This window comes from Marmota monax, unplaced genomic scaffold, assembly GCF_021218885.2.
Source record: "Marmota monax isolate L192 unplaced genomic scaffold, Marmota_monax_Labrador192_F-V1.1 WCK01_AAM20220418_F8-fsc00010, whole genome shotgun sequence".
Lineage (NCBI taxonomy): Eukaryota > Metazoa > Chordata > Mammalia > Rodentia > Sciuridae > Marmota > Marmota monax.
The window spans coordinates 19,073,460-19,093,128 of NW_026692321.1; the positions used below are offsets into that span (position 1 = coordinate 19,073,460).

Below are 19,669 nucleotides of genomic sequence, written 5' to 3' on the forward strand. Positions count from 1 at the left end.
CAATTCCATTCTTTAAACAAATCCAGTATGTTGAGAATCAGAATGATTTAATATGATCTGAGCAGTGACCAGGCTCCCTTCCTGCCCTTGGGCTGAAGCAACCCATAGGTCAATCCAGCCCCATGGTTCTTGACCAGGGACAATTTTGTCCTCCAGGAGAAATTTGGCAACGTTCAAACACAATTTTTTGTTGTCACAACTTAGGGGGGACAACTTAGGGCCCTTGGGATCTAGTGAGTACAGATCAGGGGTGCTGCTAAACAGCCTACAATACACAGGACAGCCTCCACAGTAAAGAATTATCCAACCCAAAGTGTCAATAGCACTGAGCTTCAGAAACCCCTGTCTAGCTTACAGGTAAAAGGAGATTTATTCAGTCATTTTAGAAAATCATATAGGGAAAATTTAAGAGGTAGGGAGAGGTAGCTCAGTTTGTGGTACTACCTTATGTGACAGCATTCAATTAATGTATTATACCATCTCAATAGAATTAAAAAATGGGATAATCTCAATAAATGCAGGAAAAACTATTCCATTATTAAACAAAACAAAACAACAAAAACAACTCGGGCTGGGCTATGGCTCAGTGGCAGAGCATTTGCCTTGCATTTGTGAGGCATTGGGTTCAATCCACCACATAAGAATAAACAAACAAATAAAATAAAGACATGCTGTCCATCTACAACTACAAAAAAGTAAAAATAAAAATCCTCAACACACCAGAAACAGAAGATATCTTCCTCAACCTGATAAAGGACATTTATTAAAACCCTACAGTTAACATCATACTGAATGATGAAAGACATTCTAACTCTTCAAGGTCAGGAATAAGACATTCAACATTATACTAAAGGTCTTAGTCAGAGTAATTAGGAAAATAGAAGAAATATAGGCATCCAAATTGAAAGGGAAGAAATAAAACTATTTGTAGATAGCATGATCTTATGCACAGAAATATCACAAGGAATCCACTAAAATGCTATTAGAATTAATAAACAAATTCAGCAAAGTTATAGAACACAATGATATACATACAATACTCAATTTTATTTCTACCAACTAACAATGAAAAATTTAAAAGTGAAGAAAACAGTTTCATTTACAGTAGCATCAAAAAGAATAAAGTGTTTAGTGTAGTGACCAGTCAAAACCTCTCCTCTCCAGGATGAAAGCCGTGAATCATTCAGAGTGGCTCCCCACAGTTTAGTGATAAGTTTAACAAAACAAATGCAACATTTGTACTCTGAAAACTATGAAAGTATTGAAAGAAATTTTGAAAGATCTAATAAATTAATGAAAAAATCCCATATTCACAAATCAGATTAAATATCATTAAGATTGCAGTACTCCCCAAATTGATCTATAGATTCACTATAGTCTGTAAGAATCCCAGATGGCTTCTTTATAAAAATGGACACCTTCATTGTAAATTCATTTGAAATTACAAGGGATCCAGAAGGGTAATATATATATATATATATATATATATATATATATATATATATATAAACTGGAGGGCTCACATTACCTGATTTCAGAAGGTGCTACAAAACAGTAATCAAGACAGTGTAAAGTTGGTAGAAGGAGAGACTACAGATCAACTGAATAGAATTGAAAGTCAGGGGGGTGGGGGGAATGTCTATAATCAACTGATTTTTGAACAAGATACTGTCTCAGTCCATTTTGTTTTGCTATACCAAAATATCTGAAGATGGGTAATTTTTTTAAAAAAGAAAGGAAAAAGGTTTATTTAGCTTGCAGTTGCAGAGGCCCAAGAACACGGCACCAACATCTGCTCAGCTTTGCCGACCTTCTGTCAACAGGACAACATGGCAGATGGCATCATGACAGGAATATATTCCAGAATGAAGTATCATGTGGCAAGATGGGAAGGAAGAAGGTGAAAGAGGCCAGGCTTGCTCTTATTATTATTATTTTTTTTTTGCCATTCTTGTGGGAACTAACTCACTCCTCGAGACCCAACCCACTCTGGAAGATCAGAATTAAAGCATTCGTGAGGGCAGAGCCCTCACTGACCTAATTACCTTCCACCAGGCCTGCCTCTTAAAATTTCCACCACCTCGATACTGCCATTCTGGGGACCAAGCTTCCAGCTCATTAGCCCTTGGGGGTAACATTTAAACCATATTCAAACCATAGCAAATACCAAGTTGATTGAATGGGGGAAAAATAGTGTTTTCAACAAATGATGCTTAAACAACTAGATATCCACATACAAAAGAATGAAATTGGAACTTTGCCTCATACTATGTGCAAAAATAGCTCAAAATGGATCAAGTATTTAAGAGCTCAAATTGAAACTCTTAGATGAATGCAGAGAAAAACCTTTATGAGCTTGATATGGCAATAGATTGATAGGTCAGATACCAAAACCACAAGCAACAAAAGAAAAAAAAAATAGAAATATTCGACTTCATCAAAATTAAATTTTTTGTACTTCAAAAGAAACCACCAAGAATGAGAAAAGAACCCATAGAATGGAAGAGAACATCTGCAATCATAGAGCTGAGAGGTGAGAGAGGAAAAGCAGTCTTGGGGTAGTGCAGAGGGAAAGCTCTAGAAGACAACTGTGCAGCAGAGAACAACTGGTCCAGAGGGACACAGTCCTGAGAAAATCCTGACCAGGAGACTAGGACAGACACCTGCTCTCAGTATTTGCTCATTTGTAACAATGTTTTACAAATACCTAGCTGACAAATTTCTTCAGAAATGACAGAACAACCAGCAAGTATAGCCCTAGCTCTTGATAAAGAAACCAGAGAGGGACTGGGGTTGTGACTCAGTGGTAGAGCACTTACCTGGCATGTATGAGGCACTGGGTTCAATTCTCAGTACCACATATAAATAAATTAAATAAAGGTTCATCAACAAATACACACACACACACACACACACATATATATATATATATGAACCTAAGAAGCATATTTATTTGCAAGAATGAATCATGGAGCTTCCGAGTTTGGAGGTTTCTTACACACATCTAATTTATCCTCGGTAGAAACTTCTACCATATCTCTGACAGATCATTTAGCCTAGGATACAGGACATTTAAATCAGTGACAGAGAAATGATTTTACCAGGTTTACTATGCCTCTCCCCTCAAGCTGTTTATCCAATATTACTTCCTTAATTGAAACAGAATTTTATCTCTGCAACTTGTGCCCATTTGTCCTAACTCTTCCCTCCAGAGCCACAATCTTATTCATGCAACAATATTTGCACATTGTTGCAGACTTTGTCTGTGCCTACCACACTACTGTTTTCTCTAAGCCAGTAGTTCTTGGGAGGGCACCACAATCACCCAGAGGGCTTGCTTAAATAATTTCTTGGGGCCCACCCCCAGAATTTCTGACTTAGTGGCTCTGTCAGGCTAAAGAATTTGCATTTCTTACCAGTTCCCAAGTATGCTGAAAACTAAGCTTTGAGAAATACTGCTCTAAAAAAACAACTCCCATTCCTCCATAGAATTCTTTTCATGCCACTCATCTTCATCTTAAAATGTAGCAGCCTGGGGTTGTAGCTCAGTGGTAGAGTATCTGCCCAGCATGCCAGAAGGCCCTGGGTTTGATTCCCAGCACTGTAAGGTGTGCACCAGAACAGAGTTCTCTGACCAAAGGCATCCAGGAGAGAGTGCCCACCAATGCAGAGGAAAGGACTGATGGTGCTTTGCAGGAGCAAAGACAGAGCCCCCCAACCATTAACCAGCTGAGCAGTGATGAATTCAGCTGGTATACAGGAGTTGCCTGGGGACTCCCCAAAAACAGCCATCCCCAGGAATTTAAGAGTCCCAGCCAGCCTGTTCAGTACTAGAGCAGGGCCCTTACTGAGGTTTCCAAGGGACTGTGAACCTCTCTGGCCCAAGACTTCCACCCCCAGGGAAATGCTTTGGGTGGACATCTTTGAGAATGAACTGTCTTGAACATGTCTTCCTCCAAGATGTCTCCTTCCCAGTCTCTCAATCTTTGTGACTCTTTTCCTCACTCATCTGTGCTTCCCTTAAATTTCTTCCATGATTTTGTTTTCCTGGATTATTTGCCACAGCTTTTTATTAATCTCTCCAAGACCAGATCCAAAATCTGAACCCTGAGCTGCCAGAGATGATGAGAAGCTGGTTTTCCACTGCTCTGCGAGGATTCAATGGACAAAGGCAGGCCTTGCTTGCTTGAGAACCGCCCTCTGGGCATCAGGAAGTCCCCTCGCTCTCTCTCTCTCTCTCTCTCTCTCACACACACACACACACACACATACACACACCCTGAGGAAGAAAGAACTTCTGAGGGTAGCCTGGGAAGACAAGGAGACAAAAAGAGGCATTCCCACTGGCAACAGTCCATCCCCATCCCTAGGGAAAAGAAAAGTGACAAGTATTAATAGCCTACAATGTGCCAAGTACTTTGCTGTAGACTTTATGTGTTCTTGATGTCAGATGGGCAGAAATTCCCTTTATTGTTGGCCCCAAAGATTTTGTTTTTCTCTGGAAGATAATGATGTCTCACAAGACTCTAAGAAGAAAAGTAACATTTTTTTAAAAAACCAAACTTAAGCACAAGCCATGGGCTGGGGATGAAGAGGATTGCCTAGCATCCTGAGGCCCTAGGTTCCAACCTAGCAGCGCAAAAAGAAAATGAAAAAAAAAAAAAAAAAAAGCATGAGCCATAGTACTCTCAGCCAATCCAGATCATGACCTTTCTCCTAAGCAATGATTTTGGCCTGGGAAAAAGCCGGGAACTGCTGGAGAGGCAGAGGATTCTGGGAAAGGGAAATCCTTGGTAGTAACCTCCTTTGGAGAATGCCTCAGTTCCCAGGGGCCAGAGCAGCAACAGCAGCAGCAAACTGAAAATGCTAGGAAAGGTTCTCTTCCTTACTGCCTTCCTCTTGTCAATGCCTTGTTTGGCTTTTTTTCTGCTCCCATGCACCATCCAGAGACACCTCCAGAGGGTGCTTTAAGCTCATTGATGGCTGCTTCTTTGGTTTAAAGATGCCAACGTTAACTTAAGTATATAACAGGTAAGGCTCAGCGAAAGGTAGTTCTGGTCAAGGTACCATCATCCTCAGACCCAGCCCCCAGAGCTGCTCTGAATCATGGCAGCAGTGACCTTTCTCGCATCTGGAACTCCTCTGGGGAAGTTGTCCCTTTCGTGGTCTATTTTCCTATATGGATAAGGTTGCCAGATTTAGCAAATCAAAATATAGGACACCCACTTAAATTTGAATTTCATATAAAAATACTCTTTAAGTAGAAATTATGTCCTAAATAGTGTTTGTGGCATACTAATGCTGAAAAAAAAAAGTTACCTGAAATCCAAATTTAACTAAGTTGTCTCACATTTTTTTCCATATTTTTATTGGTGCATTATAGTTGTACATAATGGTGGGATTCATTGTCTCATATTTATATATACACAGAATATAACAATATAATTTGGCCAATATCGTTCCCCAGAATTTCTCCTTCCCTCTCCCCCTTTCTCCCCTGGTCCCTTTCCTCTACTCTACTGATCTCCCTTCAATTGTCATGAGATTCCCCCTAGCTTTCTCTAAGGTATCATACATTTATCTGGAAATTCTGGTTTGGGCTTATGCACGTGAATTTCCCCCTTTCTGTTTAATGAGTTAATGGAATGTCTACCAGGCTTATGTTACACCCCACAAAAATGAATCAAAGCAGCTCCTGCATTTAAAAGTGAGTTGAGGAAAAGACATATTGACAGTTATAGTATAGAAAGTACAGGAAGCAAAGAATTAGTGGAAGAAAATTGGATTTTCATGTTGGGTTTAAATTCAAAGTCCACATATGATGGCCACTAATTGTGTGTCTTTGTCAAGTTATGAACCTCTGGGCCTCTGTTGTGAAAATGTGAATAATACCACCCTGTTAAGACCAAGGAGGTCATCAAAAATGATACGCACTTCATGCCTGGCTATAGTAGGAGCTAAATAAACACTAGTCCACACCCACCCACCCTCTTTTGTGATGCTGGGCATCAAACCCAGGGTCTTTCCCAGGCTAGGCAAGCACTCTACCACTGAGTTGTATCCCCAACCTCTAGTGTTCCTTTTACAAATAAGAAATGCTATTTAATAGAGGGCACATAAAATGCCATAGTAAAAATGAGTTTTGAGAAGATCTTTACAAAGCAAGTAATGCTTCATTTTTTAAATAAAAATAATAGCTGATATCATTTATCAAATGTTCACAACATGCTAAGCATTGTCCTAAGCACCTGATAAACATGATCATGTTTTATCCTTACATTAACTCTCTGTGGTACTTACTATTATGATCTCCACCTTACAGATGGAGAAACTGAGTTAAGTAACTTGCTATAGGGCCATTAAGTGGAAGATTTAGCATTTCCACTCAGGCAGTCCCTGCTCCTCACCTCCACCTTATGCCACCTTGCATGAATTGGCCCTTGAGGTTTGAATGTATGATCACTAAGAAGAAAAGTACCATTTGTGTCTGCCCAGCTGCAGGGGCAGCTGATGTAGATGCAAAAGACGAGAAGGTGGAAGAAGAGTCCTGAGGTCCTGACACTTCCTCAAGCTCTTCCAAGTTCATCCAAGTTTTTATCACCTACCTGCTTCTCAAGGGCAGAGCTTTCTGCAAGTTAACATCTTGAAATCTAAGCCACTGGACTAGCGTTGTTGGTCATTCTGAGTACACTAAGTTGTTAATGTTCACAGGAGATTTGTCTTAAGAAGACCTTCATAAATTTTCAGTTTGCAAATTTGTAATATAATAAAGCATAATTGAGGCAGAAGGGTGACAAATGACTTCTTGACTCCAATGCGGTTTTGATTATTAATGATAATCACCATGTATTGTGTATTTACAGTGTATCAGATACTGTTAGGCAGTTTTCATATATTATCTCATTTAGCCATCATCACAACCATAGGAAAACCAAGGTCAAAGTCACATACTCAGAAAGTATTGGGCCTGATGTTCATGGGGCTCTAGTAGGGTGGAGGGTTGATTCACTCTCTAAATAAAGACTCATTTACTCAAGGTGTGTAATTAAAATCTATTTCCATGGCAAAATTACATATTGCTTATATGAGTCCCCTATAAAAGTTCAAAACCATGTTGAGGAGTTACTATATTGTGAGCACCAGTCCTATTTTAGTGCCCTGTTCCACTTTTAGCTAGTTTCCCATAAATAATGAACAGGGTTGGTAGCAGTTACCAGCCCTGCAACACCTCACCTCTACCTCACAGCAAGGCCACGTATCTCAAAACCAAATTCTAATCTACCTTTATCCCCCCGATCAGCAGAGATAACCCCTTCTCTTAGCCATTCTCTTGGCTTCCCCAGTCACCCTGGGAAAAGCATAGAAAGGTCAGATTGTTTTTAACTTGTGTGACTGTTTCCAGTCCTGCACAAGGTGCTGAGGATACAAAGGTAAATAAAGGCATGGTGTTGAGTGTGAGGGCCCTCTCAGAGAAAGATGTGAACAATCATAGTAACACAAAGAGGGACTTAACAAAAAATGTACTTGGTGCCAAAGAGAAAGAATCTGCCATTTTGGGGTTGGAATGGGACTGGGGGGTTCATGACAGAGCCACAGAGGAGTTGATATTAGGGCTGGTCTTGGAGAATAGTTAGAAGTTTGCCTGATGAAGAAAAAGAAGGAATGACCCCATGTAGGTTCAGCCACAAAGCAGAACTGTTTGCTTGGACAATTGCAAGTGGTTGCTTTCATGACTCACATACATGACGAGAAATGTGAGGTGGGGTAGGGCGTGAAAGGAGTGGAGATGAAGTGAAAGAGGTTGGTAGGGGCCAGATTGTAAGCGTTCATCCACTGTATGAAGGCGTCTCAACTTTTAAGTCAATATTTCTTAAACGTTTCCGCTGAAGAATCCCAAAGGCAGAGGGCAGCACAGGCCTGGGAGTAGATGGCACCCAATCTTGAGCCGTGTATCCATCAGCTTTCCACCACAGTGACAAAATCCTTGAGAAAACCAATTTAAAAGGAGGAACGATTTATTTGGGCTCATGGTTCCAGAGTTTCAGTCCCCATCTTTGTGGGCTTGTGGTATGGCAGAACATCATGAAAGAACAAGTAGTGGACCTAAGCTATTTACCTCATGGTGGCAGGAAGCAGAATGAGGGAAGGGGTCCAGGGACAAGAAACACCCTTCCAGGGTATGCCCCCAGTGACCTACTTCCTCCAACTGGACCTTACTTCCTACAGTTTCTACCAACTCCCAATAGTCCATTCAATTTTGAGTCCATAAATGGGTTAACCCATTGATGAAGTCAGAGACTCCATGAGCCAATCACTTCCCCAAAGCCCCATCTCTGATGATTGCCGCACTGGGGACCAAGACTTCAACACATGAGGCTTTGTGGAATATTCCAGATCTAAACTGTAACAAGCCCATCTCCCTTAAAAAATCTTATCTTTGAAATCGTGTAACTTTTGTATTCTATTACATATGTCTATCATTTTAATATAAAAATATTCTTCTCCTGAAACACCAAATAAAAAATTAGACTTTACCTGTTCTAAAGCTCTTCCATCCTATGTACTTCTATGGATCTCCCTTTCCCAGAAGTTGTCTAAGCCAGTTTAAGAGAGTCATAGGATTTAAGCAGGGAGTTATGTGAAAAGCTTTATCTTCTAGAAAGAGGCTTCTGGCACTAGTGCTGAGGTTGGATCAAAGGTGAGGAAAGTAAAGGGAGAGCAGGTTGGACATTCTGCAGTAATAGCCAGGCCAGATGATGGTCAAGATGAGGGAGATAAAGAAGGGAACAGATTTGAGAGACATTTAAGATGTAGAATTGATAATAATTGAAAACTGTCCTGGGAACTGGGGAGAGAGATGGGTTAGGACTACCCCCAATGTGTTTTAGAGAATGATGCTATTAACAACAATAGGGGAAGGGAAAATAATTTAAGCACACTGAGTTTGAGGTGACTATGGAAAGAGGGGTAAAGGTATCTAGAAGGCAATGGCACATACAGGTCTGAGAGTTGGGAGAACTAATTAGGATGGAGATATAGACTCAGAAGTCATTGAATAGATGAGGCTACTCAGAGAACCTGGATAGAGAGAGGAAAGTGAGATGGAAACCCTGGGAATCATCAGTATCTAACGGCAGATTTAGGGAACAAGGGAGACTGGGCAAAGGAATGTCAAAAGGTCAGGAGCATGATATCAAAGGCACAGGTGACAAAATTTTAAAAATGGACAAACTAGACTTCATGAAAATTTAAAAATTGGTGCATCTAAAGACTATCAACAGAATAAAAGAGCAACCCATAGAATGGGAAAAAATATTTGCAAGTCATAGATCTGCTAAGAGATTACTATCCAGAATATATAGAAACCCCCTAAAACTCAATAACAACCAAAAAAACAAAAACCCCACCAAATTCAAAACTGGAAAAAGGGACTTAAATAAAGGTTTCTCCAAAGAAGATACACAAACGGCCAAATAGCACATGAAAAGATGCTCAATATCATAATTACTAGGGAAATGCAAATCAAAACTGTAATGAAATACCAACTCACAGCCATTATGATAAGCTACTATCAAAAAAATAGAAAATAATAAATGTCAGTGCGGATTTGGAGAAAATAGAATGCTTTCACAGTTAGTGGAAGTGGAAAATTGTTCATGTGTTACAGAAACAGTATGGCAGTTCCTCAAAAAATTAAACATAGGTTTACTATATGATCCTTCAGTTCCACTTCTGATCAGATACCCCAAGACATTTAAAACAGGGTCTAAAAAAGATGTCTGTACTCCCATGTACATAGCAACATATAGCACAACTAAAAGGTAGAAGCAAACAGAATACTCTTTGGTGGATGAATGAATAAGCAAATTGTGTTATAAAAATATAATGGACTCTATTATTAAGCCTTAAAAAAGATGGAAATTCTAATATATGCTACGACAAATTCTGATACATATGCTACATGAAACTTGAAGACACTATGTTAAGTGAAATAAGACAGGTACAAAAAGATAAATGCAATATGACTCTACATATATGAGTCACTTAGTCAAAATCAGAGACAAACAAGAGAACGGTTGTTTCCAGGGCTGGAGGGAGAAGGGGATGGGAGTTATTGTTTAATGGGTACAGAATTTCATTTACTAGATGAAAAAAGTTTGGAAATGGATGGTGGTTGTCATGGTTTAGCTCTGGAATGTTCTCCAAAGGCTCGTGTGTTGAAGTCTTGGTCCCCAATGTAGCAATATGCAGGATGAGGCTTTGGGGAAATGCTTGAATCATGAGGGGTCTGATATCATCAATGGATTAATCCACTGGTGGACTTGGGTTGAAGGGATAATTGGGAGGTGGGAGAAACTAGGAGGTGGGACCTAGTTGAAAAAAGTAGGTCACTGGGGGCATGCCATGAAAGGGTGTATCTTGTCCCTGCCCCCCCCCTCTATCTCTCTCCCTCCTTCTCCCTCTCTCTCTTTCTCTATCTCTCTCCCTCCTTCCTGGCCACCATGAGGTGAGCAGTTTTGTTCCACTACTCATTCCTCACTATGACATTCTGCCTCACCACATACCCAGAAGCAATGGAGCCAGGTGACCATGGACTGAAACCATGAATCCAAGTAAATTTTTCCTCCTGTAAGTTGTGTTTTACAGATATTTTTGTCACAGTGACAGAAAGATGACAGTCAACAGTGGTGATTTATACCATTGAACTATATACTTTTAAGTGGTTAATATGGTATATTTTATTTTTTTAAGTTGTAGATGGACACAATATTTATTTTATTTATTTTTATGTGGGGCTGAGGATTGAACCCAGAGTCTCACACATGCTAGGTAAGTACTCTAGCACTAAGCTACGACTCCAGACCAAGATGGTATATTTTAAGTATATTTTACCACATGAAGCATTTGGAAAAAATAAGAACAGGAGAATCTATGGCTTCTTGGAGAAGTAGCTGACTCCAGGGCTAGGGTAAGGGAGGTGCAAGATGAGCCTGTAACATCTTGTGCCAGAAGTTAGGAAGTGCTCAAAGAAAAATGGGGACAATTCCTAAGGACACGGGACTGCTTGAAGTTTCTTTCACTGGTCAAATCTTTGATATATTGAACATCAAATCAAATAATCTTAGGAAAGAATTGCAACCCACTGGCAAAGAAATCCATATCTTCATTGATACAAATAAATGGGAGTAGAGCTGAACCTGGATCATGATCCTGGTATCATGCACCTGGCCAGATTTCAGAGTCACTATGAACTAAGAACTGCTGTGTGTACCTTTTGTTTTCCTCCTTCTTGAGTTGAGAATGTCCATACAATTATCCTACACCTGGGCCAGTAATGTATGTTGGGTATATAAGAGGTAGATGGTGTGTCTCCTGACCTTACAGGTCTTCAGATCAAAGGAGTGGTACTGGTACTCAGGAGTTATGCCCAAGGTCCTTGACCTAAGGAGCTATATCCACACTGGGACCTGATTCAGATCACAAGATTCTGATTTTGAGCTGATGATGTCATGGGATGATATTTGAAGGTCTTGGAGGAGATGAGTGTATTTTGCATTGAGTGTGATGTGAATTGTTGTTGGGGACCGCAAATCAAGTCAAGATGGCGCCTGGCAGTTTGCCAGTAGGAGTGGTTTGTGAGGCAAAGCCACCGAGCCATTAAGATGGTAGGGATTCCTTATTGGCTGATTGCTGTAACTGGATGATGCTAATTGAGTCAAGCTGTGTGTTAATCAGTTAGGTATATATACCTCTGCTGTTTTGCAATAAAGTGGCTCATGCTACCTTGGGTGCCTGCTACCTTGAGTTCCGGCTCAGTTCCCACTGAGTTCCTTCGCAATAAAGCAGTTCCCGCTTCAACCTTCAAGTTGCTTGTCACCTCCCGGTTATTTTGCCCAGCCGGACTGCGGCAAATTGTGATCAGAGGGCAGGGTGTGACAAATTATATTTTCCAAAATATCAGCTTTAACAATATTTCCATTCACAACTTATTGTGTGACTTTGAGACTTACTACATTCTTATGTGATTTATATCCCATTGAGAGATGGGTTCTATGTTCCCTCCTCTTGTCATTGGATAGGCCACTGTGATTTTTTTCAATGAATAAGTGTATGATTCAGAATACAACTTCTCTATTGTTCACTGAAATACTTGAAACCTTCAACTACCAAGTAAGTGAGTACTGAAACCACCATGTGGTGAGAAATTCAAACTAGCTCTAAGACAACATGATGAGAGAGGGTTGTCCAGCTAGCCCCTGATGCTTGAGTTCCAGCCACCATGTGACTGCAATTACATCCTGAGCCAGAAGCACCCAACTGAGCTCCTACTGAACTCCCATCCCACAGAAAAAGAGATAATTAAATGGTTGTTGTCTTACACCAACAAGTTTGAGTGATTCATTTTGTAGAAATAGATGACTGGCACAGCTTAAAATGTGAACATGTGAAGAGTCTAGGTACTGGTATATAGTGATTCTTTGTGGAATGGTCCTCCACTTTGTAGGGATAAGAGGATCTTTGCCTCTTCTCAGAGTTACTCAGGAAGTCTGTACCTCTCAACTCTTCATATACAACCATTGAATTGAGCTGGAACTTCAGAAAAGGGAAGGAAGTAAAAATAATCTGAGCTTGAATTTTCTCCCTTGTGTTTCTTTAGAGCTCCCAGAAACCTTGTAGGTGCAGTTAGGAACAGCTTCAGTTTTTCACCTTTGTTCCTAGGAATAAGTGTAGCCTGGGTTTCTACTCTCTTAATCACTGATTTGTCTTGAAACTTATTGTCCACTAGAACCCTCTCCAGAGAATGGCAGTAGATGGGAGGAGACGGCATAGATTCAGTATGTGCTGTGTCCCTCTTTTCTTACCAATTTGCTCCTTCTTTTTCCTGGAGAAAATGGACTCTTTTGGGGTGCTTTGATACCAATAGTTCTGAGGTGGAATTTGTAGGAGCTAGATAGAGAGACTCAGGGGAGAATGCCAGGTTGCAAGTTTATACTTCTGAGTCACTTGAAGAGAATGTAGCATCTCTGGTATGTCAACAAGCCCAGCCAAATCCAGTGATGTTCACCAAGAGGGTTTGATGAGGGGTGGGTTAGGAAATGATAGAAAGGTAAGGTGTGAAGAGAGTTTACATTGATTAGAGAGGGCCACAGAGGAGGTCATTACCCAGTGAGGAAATCTTCCTCTGTGGAAACATTTGGGATAGTGTAGATGCAAGGATTCATGAAATTGAGAATGCCAGTCTTGATTAATAGGGGACTAGGGTCTTGGCATTAAGATTGAGAGCAAAGGACTCAGAAGAATTATAATAGTAGCAGCCATACTTAAAGACAAAATATGTATATCAATAATAAGGAAAATGATGACTGAGAGTCTGAGGTGGTTAGGCCAGAAAGAGTGAGAAAGAATGAAAATCTTTGTCTTCTCTTGATTCAATTACATAAACATTTTTTTTTTTTTGGAACTCTACAATGTGTCACATTCTGTGCTAGATGCTGAGGGGGCTGGATGAGTAAGACAGAATTCCTGCCCACCAGGGAGAGTCTAACGGGGAGACAGACGTGTAAACAAAGGACAGTACTGTAAGATGTGTGTAATAAAAAAAGTATATACAAGGTAGGTATGGAGGTGACATCCAGACATCCGTGGGAGTCAGGGTCAAGGTCTCAGATCCAGGAGCCATCTGTACCAAGAAAATCCAGAAAATGAACACAGAATGAGGGTGGGCATCTGGAACCCTGGGAAGAGCAGTGGGGAGGAAGAGAAGGAAGAGGAGAGATGGAGAGGATAAAAACAGACTTAGAGTGGGAAAATCGAACCAGCAGATCAAAGAAGGAGCTAGTTGTGAGGAAGTCGAATCTACATCGGAGAGTGGGCCAGAGGAAGAAACAAAAGTCGTTTACAAATTCATTGGGAGGACAACACTCTTGGTAAAAACTCGTGTGATTTGGGTAGGCACGATTTTGTTAGCTCGATTTAAAAATAAAGGCACAGACTTTCTGGTAGGAAAATGCAGAAAACTTAATTTGGTTGATTAAAGTAACAAGCTGTGATTGGGAGCCACAAACCAAGAAGGGCGATCAAACGTGGCCTCTGCTCGTCCACGTCTCTGGAAGAGAGCAACTAGTCTGTTTGCCTTTTCAGAAGCCATAAGAGAAAAGAACCCGATGGCTACAGAATCTGGTGTAAACGCTTGTTCCTTCTGTGACTGGACGGGGTGGAGGAATTGTTGCCCTGTTGCTAAGGACAAGGGAAGGGGCTGTTCCCAGTTGCCGTAGTGACAAGGTGAGAGCGTTCCCTCGGTACCGCCGCATGTTCACGAGGCAGTGTCTTCCTCTCGTTGCTATGGCGACCTAGCGGGACTGTTCTCGTCGCCAGCACCTCCCGTCGCAGTTGCTAAGAAGTGGTGGAGGTAGGGGCTGTCCTCCGCTCGCCACCCGGTTGCCTTGGAGACGGCGGGTGCGCTGGCCCCGCCCCGCTCGGACTGACAGCGGTGGCCGCATCGCGCCTGCGCAGTGCTCTCTTCCCCCGCAGTCTCTGTGCGTTGAAGCCGGAGACCGCGGCGGCCTCTGCTAGGACCCACCGCCCCAGAGCCGCCGGCCGGAGCCGCAGCCTCAGCCGCAGCGCCCCCGCCGCCCGTCCCCCTCCCCAGTTGCCTCCGCCGGAGCCGCCTCGCGCACTGTGAGTCCGGGCCGAGGCGACGGACGCCGTGGGGCTGAGTCAGCGGGAGGCCCGGGCCGGGCTGGGGGAGGGGAACCGGGCTCCCCATCCCCGCCGCCCCCGCCCCCACCCCCAGCCGCGTCTGCCCCGCCGGCCTCCTTCCCTCCGTCCCTGTCTCGGGGCTCCCAGCGGCCGGTAGACAGGCCTCCCCGCGCCACTCCTCCCATGCTCTCCTTCCTCCCTCCTTCCCTCCCTCCGAACCCACCTCGGGGTCCTTACCCCCTAGATGTGGCGCTGCCGCTTCTTTGCCCTGGCCTGATATTTCCCCTCAAAACTACCTCGCCTCGCTCCTGTCCCTCCTTCGTTCTCCTTACTCCTGGGCCTGACATCTCCTGGCCTCTCTGGTTTTCCCCAGTGATTTGCCAGAGAAAGAGTGACAAGGGAGAGAGCGAGGGGAGACTTGGGGGAGGGGGACATTCTGCCTGTCCAAACCTTGAGACCCCAGGGTTCAACCCACACGCTGCAGCCCTGGCTGGTTTGGGGAAGCAGATTTGGACAGTTCTAGCTGCTGAGAGCTTGTGGGGCTTTCAGAATAGGTTTCGCGATCAGGGTTCAGACCCTTCGTGATCGGCTACTGTTTAGTGAACACCGTTGCTGGAGCACGGTGGCCTCCCAGAGGGTTGAGTGACTGCCCTGGCCGCACTGTGCAGGGGAGTAGAGGTGGAAAAGGGAGGGGAGAAAAGGTTGCGTTTGGGAGCTCAAGTTCTTGTGCTTCCGGTGCGTCCTTGTGAATAACCATGTTGCAGTACTCTTTAAAATGCCTTTTTTAAAAAAAATCACCTTCGAATTAGTACAACGTGAGGTTTGGAAACAGTCCATAGCAAGTGTTTACTGTTTATATTAGGGGAATGGGTAGGACTTGATTTCTGATATTGTAAATTCCATGAAGTAACCAACTGGGTAATAGTGAGTTTTGACAGCATGATCTGAGTGGAGAGGAGGAGAATTGAGGTTTCTCCATGATGTAGGTCTGTTGCCTGTACCCCTGCCTCCTACAGCTGTGAGTCTTGCTAGGAGATGCCACCTGATAAGGTTTCTAGTTTGTTTGAACAATTTTGGGTCGTTTGCTACCCATCCACTTGCAGTCCTTGATCTTGGAACAGAGGAGAGCCCCAAATTGTTTTCTTTTTCCAGAAGCTGAGCTGAAGTCAGAGTTGGTGCTCACAGCCAGGAACTCTTAATAGACATGCCTCAACTTGAGGGCTCCTAACTACTGTGTGTACCTCATTGTCAACTTTCCTTTGATTCTTTTTTTTTCTTCCAGATTTCAGTGTAAGAAGAAAATACATGTAAACAAAAGCTAGTTCTACTTTACAAGAGGCTTGGGTTTTTTACTCCAGGCTGCAAAGGAGTGAGGTGATTCACTTCTAAAAATCCTAGTGAAGGAGTTTCTGGGGTTGCAAACAGTGAGAAATAATGATTTCACTCCTTGACTTTGCTCAATCATGGCCTATTGGCAGCCTTCTCAGAGCCACTCCCTGCCCCCATGCCCATCAGATTAGTTTACAGTAGCAAAGACGGCTGTCGCCCTAGTTTTAAACATAGAGATGAAATTCAGGAAAACTACAGCCCCCATCCAGCAGTGCAGTTTCTTCTGTTTCAAATGCCAGTCTGGGGTTTGGCGGGATGCACCTGCCTGTAGCGCAATGGGAGCTATGGGGCCTGAGAGTTAAATTCCTTCTTGTGGTCCTCTCTGTGTCACATAGCTCACCGAAATACCCGAGGAGGGCAGGAGAAGACAGCTGTGCTGTAGAGCTGCTCCTCCTGGGCTGAGTGTATTTTGGGAATCAGTGATATTACTGGGTTGGAGGGTTGTGAATTGAGCAAGAAAATGTGTCAAGGCTAGATAGATCAGGAGGGTGTGAGTAAAATGTTCCCTTTCCAGTTTGCTGTGGGATGGTACCTTTTCAGAGCATCAGAGTGGTTTTTATATGGGTTAATTTGCCTTTGAAATCCATACCTGTGTTTTATGAGATAATGATGGAATGCCTTTTAAACTACTTCTCTTAGGAAATAGGACTGACACCCCTCTTATATATTGCCTATTTAGCCATTATTAAAGGTAATTGTTCAATCAGGGAGAGGAACATGATTTGAATCAAGTTAAATCTAAATCTATATAATGGATGTTATGGTTTTGTAGGACTGCATTACCTTGATTCTAAGACACACCAGAAATTTACAACAACTTTTAGGTAAAATAATGCTACCAGATCAAAATTATATAGATTCCAAGGTGAATTTTAATTTCAGAAACATTAAAACAGCCAGAAGTGGCAATCCTTGAAGGAGTTATTTGTGTGTCTTAGAATTAGAAAGAATGGTGTAGTGCTGTAGGTACTGACATACCTTCTTGAGAGTGATGCTCACATGGCCTTCTGTCACTTTCTGTACCATTAGAGGTGTAGTTTGAATAGGTGACTTTGCTCAGAGGGCCTGTGAAGGCAGGTTTCTTCAAGTCCTTCCTCCAAACCCATCTGCTTTGTGGGGTTGTATTTGTAAGATGATCTGCTAGAGTTAGGCATGATAGTGGCTGTTGAACAGAGGGAAGTTCCCATATGGGAATCCAACCCAGGGCCTCAATATGGTACTTTCAAGAAACCAAGCAAGTAGTTGGTAGCAGACATCTTATGAGCTATACCTGAATTTAGCCAAGTTATATTTTTCAGAAACTGAACAGAAAATACAGTTTTTATGACCAGAATACATCTGCCCAGAATTGTTAAAAGACATATTTGTAAGGATTCTAAGGTACATATCCTCCTCTTAGGATGTTATAAATCTGAGGAGGGGATCTTAGATGGTATAGCTTATTGTTCTTATTTCCAGATTTTGACATGAGACACAAAGAGTTAAGTGTCTTTCCCTGAGGTCACCAAACTAATGTAGAAAGTATGTAAAGACACCTTGCCAACTTCATACACCATGCAAATGATTGTTGGTGGTTACTAGTGTCTGAGACAGAATTAGAGTCCAAATTTCTAGACTAGAGCTATTTTACAACACCACATTGCTTCATCTCTCATATTTAATAGTCCACAGGGTTTTAATAAAAATAATTTAGTAGTCTGTAATTAGCTGTGTAGTCTAGGGCTTGTTTTATTGTCTTAGATACTGCAAAGCCAGGCAAAATTTAGTCTCAAACTGTCTAATTAAATATTTATTCTCGCCACCTTAAAAATAATTATTTTTCCTCACACATTCCAACCTCAGAAAGGTTTTTTCTTTTTAAAATTTGCACCAACTAACAAAAAACAATGCAAAGTTGGGAATCTGAGTCTCAACTTCCTATCTGTGGGGCTGTGGCATTCCAGAGGGCCAGTGGAAAGGGACAGTGCTTGACAGGAGGAGCAAGCACCTTGGATGGCTGCAAGATTTTCTCCAGCTCCACCAGATGTAACCTTCTGTACTTCTTGGGGGCCATGAGGACTTTTAAGCCTATCCTTGGGGAAGTGAGGCAGTCTGGCCTCTGGAGCTGACAGACCTGAGTTCAAATCCCAGCCTTTTACTTCCTGCTGTGTGACATTGGGCAGGTTATATAAACTTTGAGTGCCTGGAATAATGACCATCTGTTTTACAGGATTATTTGGAGAATTAAGTGAATGGAAGTATATAGAATACTCACTTAATAAGAGATAGCAATCATTTTATATTTACCAAGATCTAAAGTTTTTTTTAAAATAATGCTTTCAAATTTTATCTTGACTTAAATGCATCCCCAGCCCTCAAATTCAGTAGCCTCCATTTCTCTGGAGCCCTCTTAGTGCATTTGACATGCACAGAGAGATTTGTCCTGTGAAGACTTGGCATTTGGAATATTATTTCTAACTGCCAAAATAGGAACAGCGTGTATATGAAATGCCCCTTTGTCTCCATGTATTCAGCTGACCTGCTTATCAGAAAGAATTGTGGAGCACGAGCAGTTGACTGTAGCAGAGGACAGACTTGGTGTGTTTTGTGTTGTGGGGGCCTTTAGTCCTTCAGTGGGGGAGGCCAGTGTGAGGCGTGATCTTAATTTGAAATGGAAAAGCTGCACAGTGCTTGCTGGTGAGGAAAGCTCCCATGGCCTTCAGTCACTTTCTCTACCATTAGAGATGTAGTTTGAATAGGTAGGTGACTTTGCTCAGATCAGCTCTGCACACGTGAGACGTAGAGGACAGGGAAAGGAACTACTTGTCTCAGGAGGAAACCTCCTTGCAAGTGAGCAGAGGCAAAGGGAGGTCATTTTGGATAGGAACAATTATAGAAAGACTGAAAGCAGAGACTAGTGAGTAAGAAGCCAGAGCAAGCCGTTCAGGTGGGGGAATTCCTAGGTACATTTCCTTAAGTGGGAGAATGCCATGGATAAGCATCAAGGATTGAAAAGATAAATTCAGCTATTTACCTCTGGGAAGTGGGATTTATGTGTGGGGAGGGAAAAGGAGAGTCAAGGGAAAATTTTGCTTTATATGCTTCAGTGCTTGACTTGTTAAACAGGATGCATGCATGCTTTGTAATTTAGTGAAGACCAAGTAGAGTTGGTGGTGGTAATTGTTCAGTAAATATATTTTGGTTCAAAATAAACAATTGCCTTTACTTGGCTCCTTCATCAGTGGAGCCCACGGGGTTAGACTGTTTCCTTCTGGCAGACCAAGCCAATGTCCACCAAACCAGGCTCTTAAGTGAAGGTAGGCTTCTCCAATGTGGCTGCTTCCTGGGCAGCCCAGAATAATTCTTGGACCACCACTTTTCCCAATCTTTTCATTCCATTTTTGAGAATAGTCTCCTCCTCTTGACCAACTGAAGCACATTACCTTTCTAATAACTATTTTTTTTAACTACTGAATAAAATATAATCTGGCCAGTTTGACCTTTATGAAAGATACGTGTCTCTAATTTATCATCAAGGGGGCTTAACCTTCCAGGGGACCCCTGGAGTGCTGGTGCCCTCTGTTACAGCTGTGGCCTAGAG

General features: G+C 42.2%; 1 protein-coding gene across 2 annotated transcripts in view; it reads left to right on the top strand.

Annotated features, from left to right (window-relative positions):
* Positions 1-14,519: 14,519 nt before the first annotated feature.
* Positions 14,520-19,669, top strand: part of Mapre3 (microtubule associated protein RP/EB family member 3) — a 50,393-nt gene continuing 45,243 nt past the window's right edge. Inside the window, exon 1 of one of the 2 annotated variants that reach the window (XM_046441432.2) lies at positions 14,520-14,679. The gene's annotated coding sequence lies outside the window, so the exon portion shown is untranslated. The remainder of the gene's footprint in view (positions 14,680-19,669) is intronic. The other variant, XM_046441431.2, reaches the window with a different exon arrangement.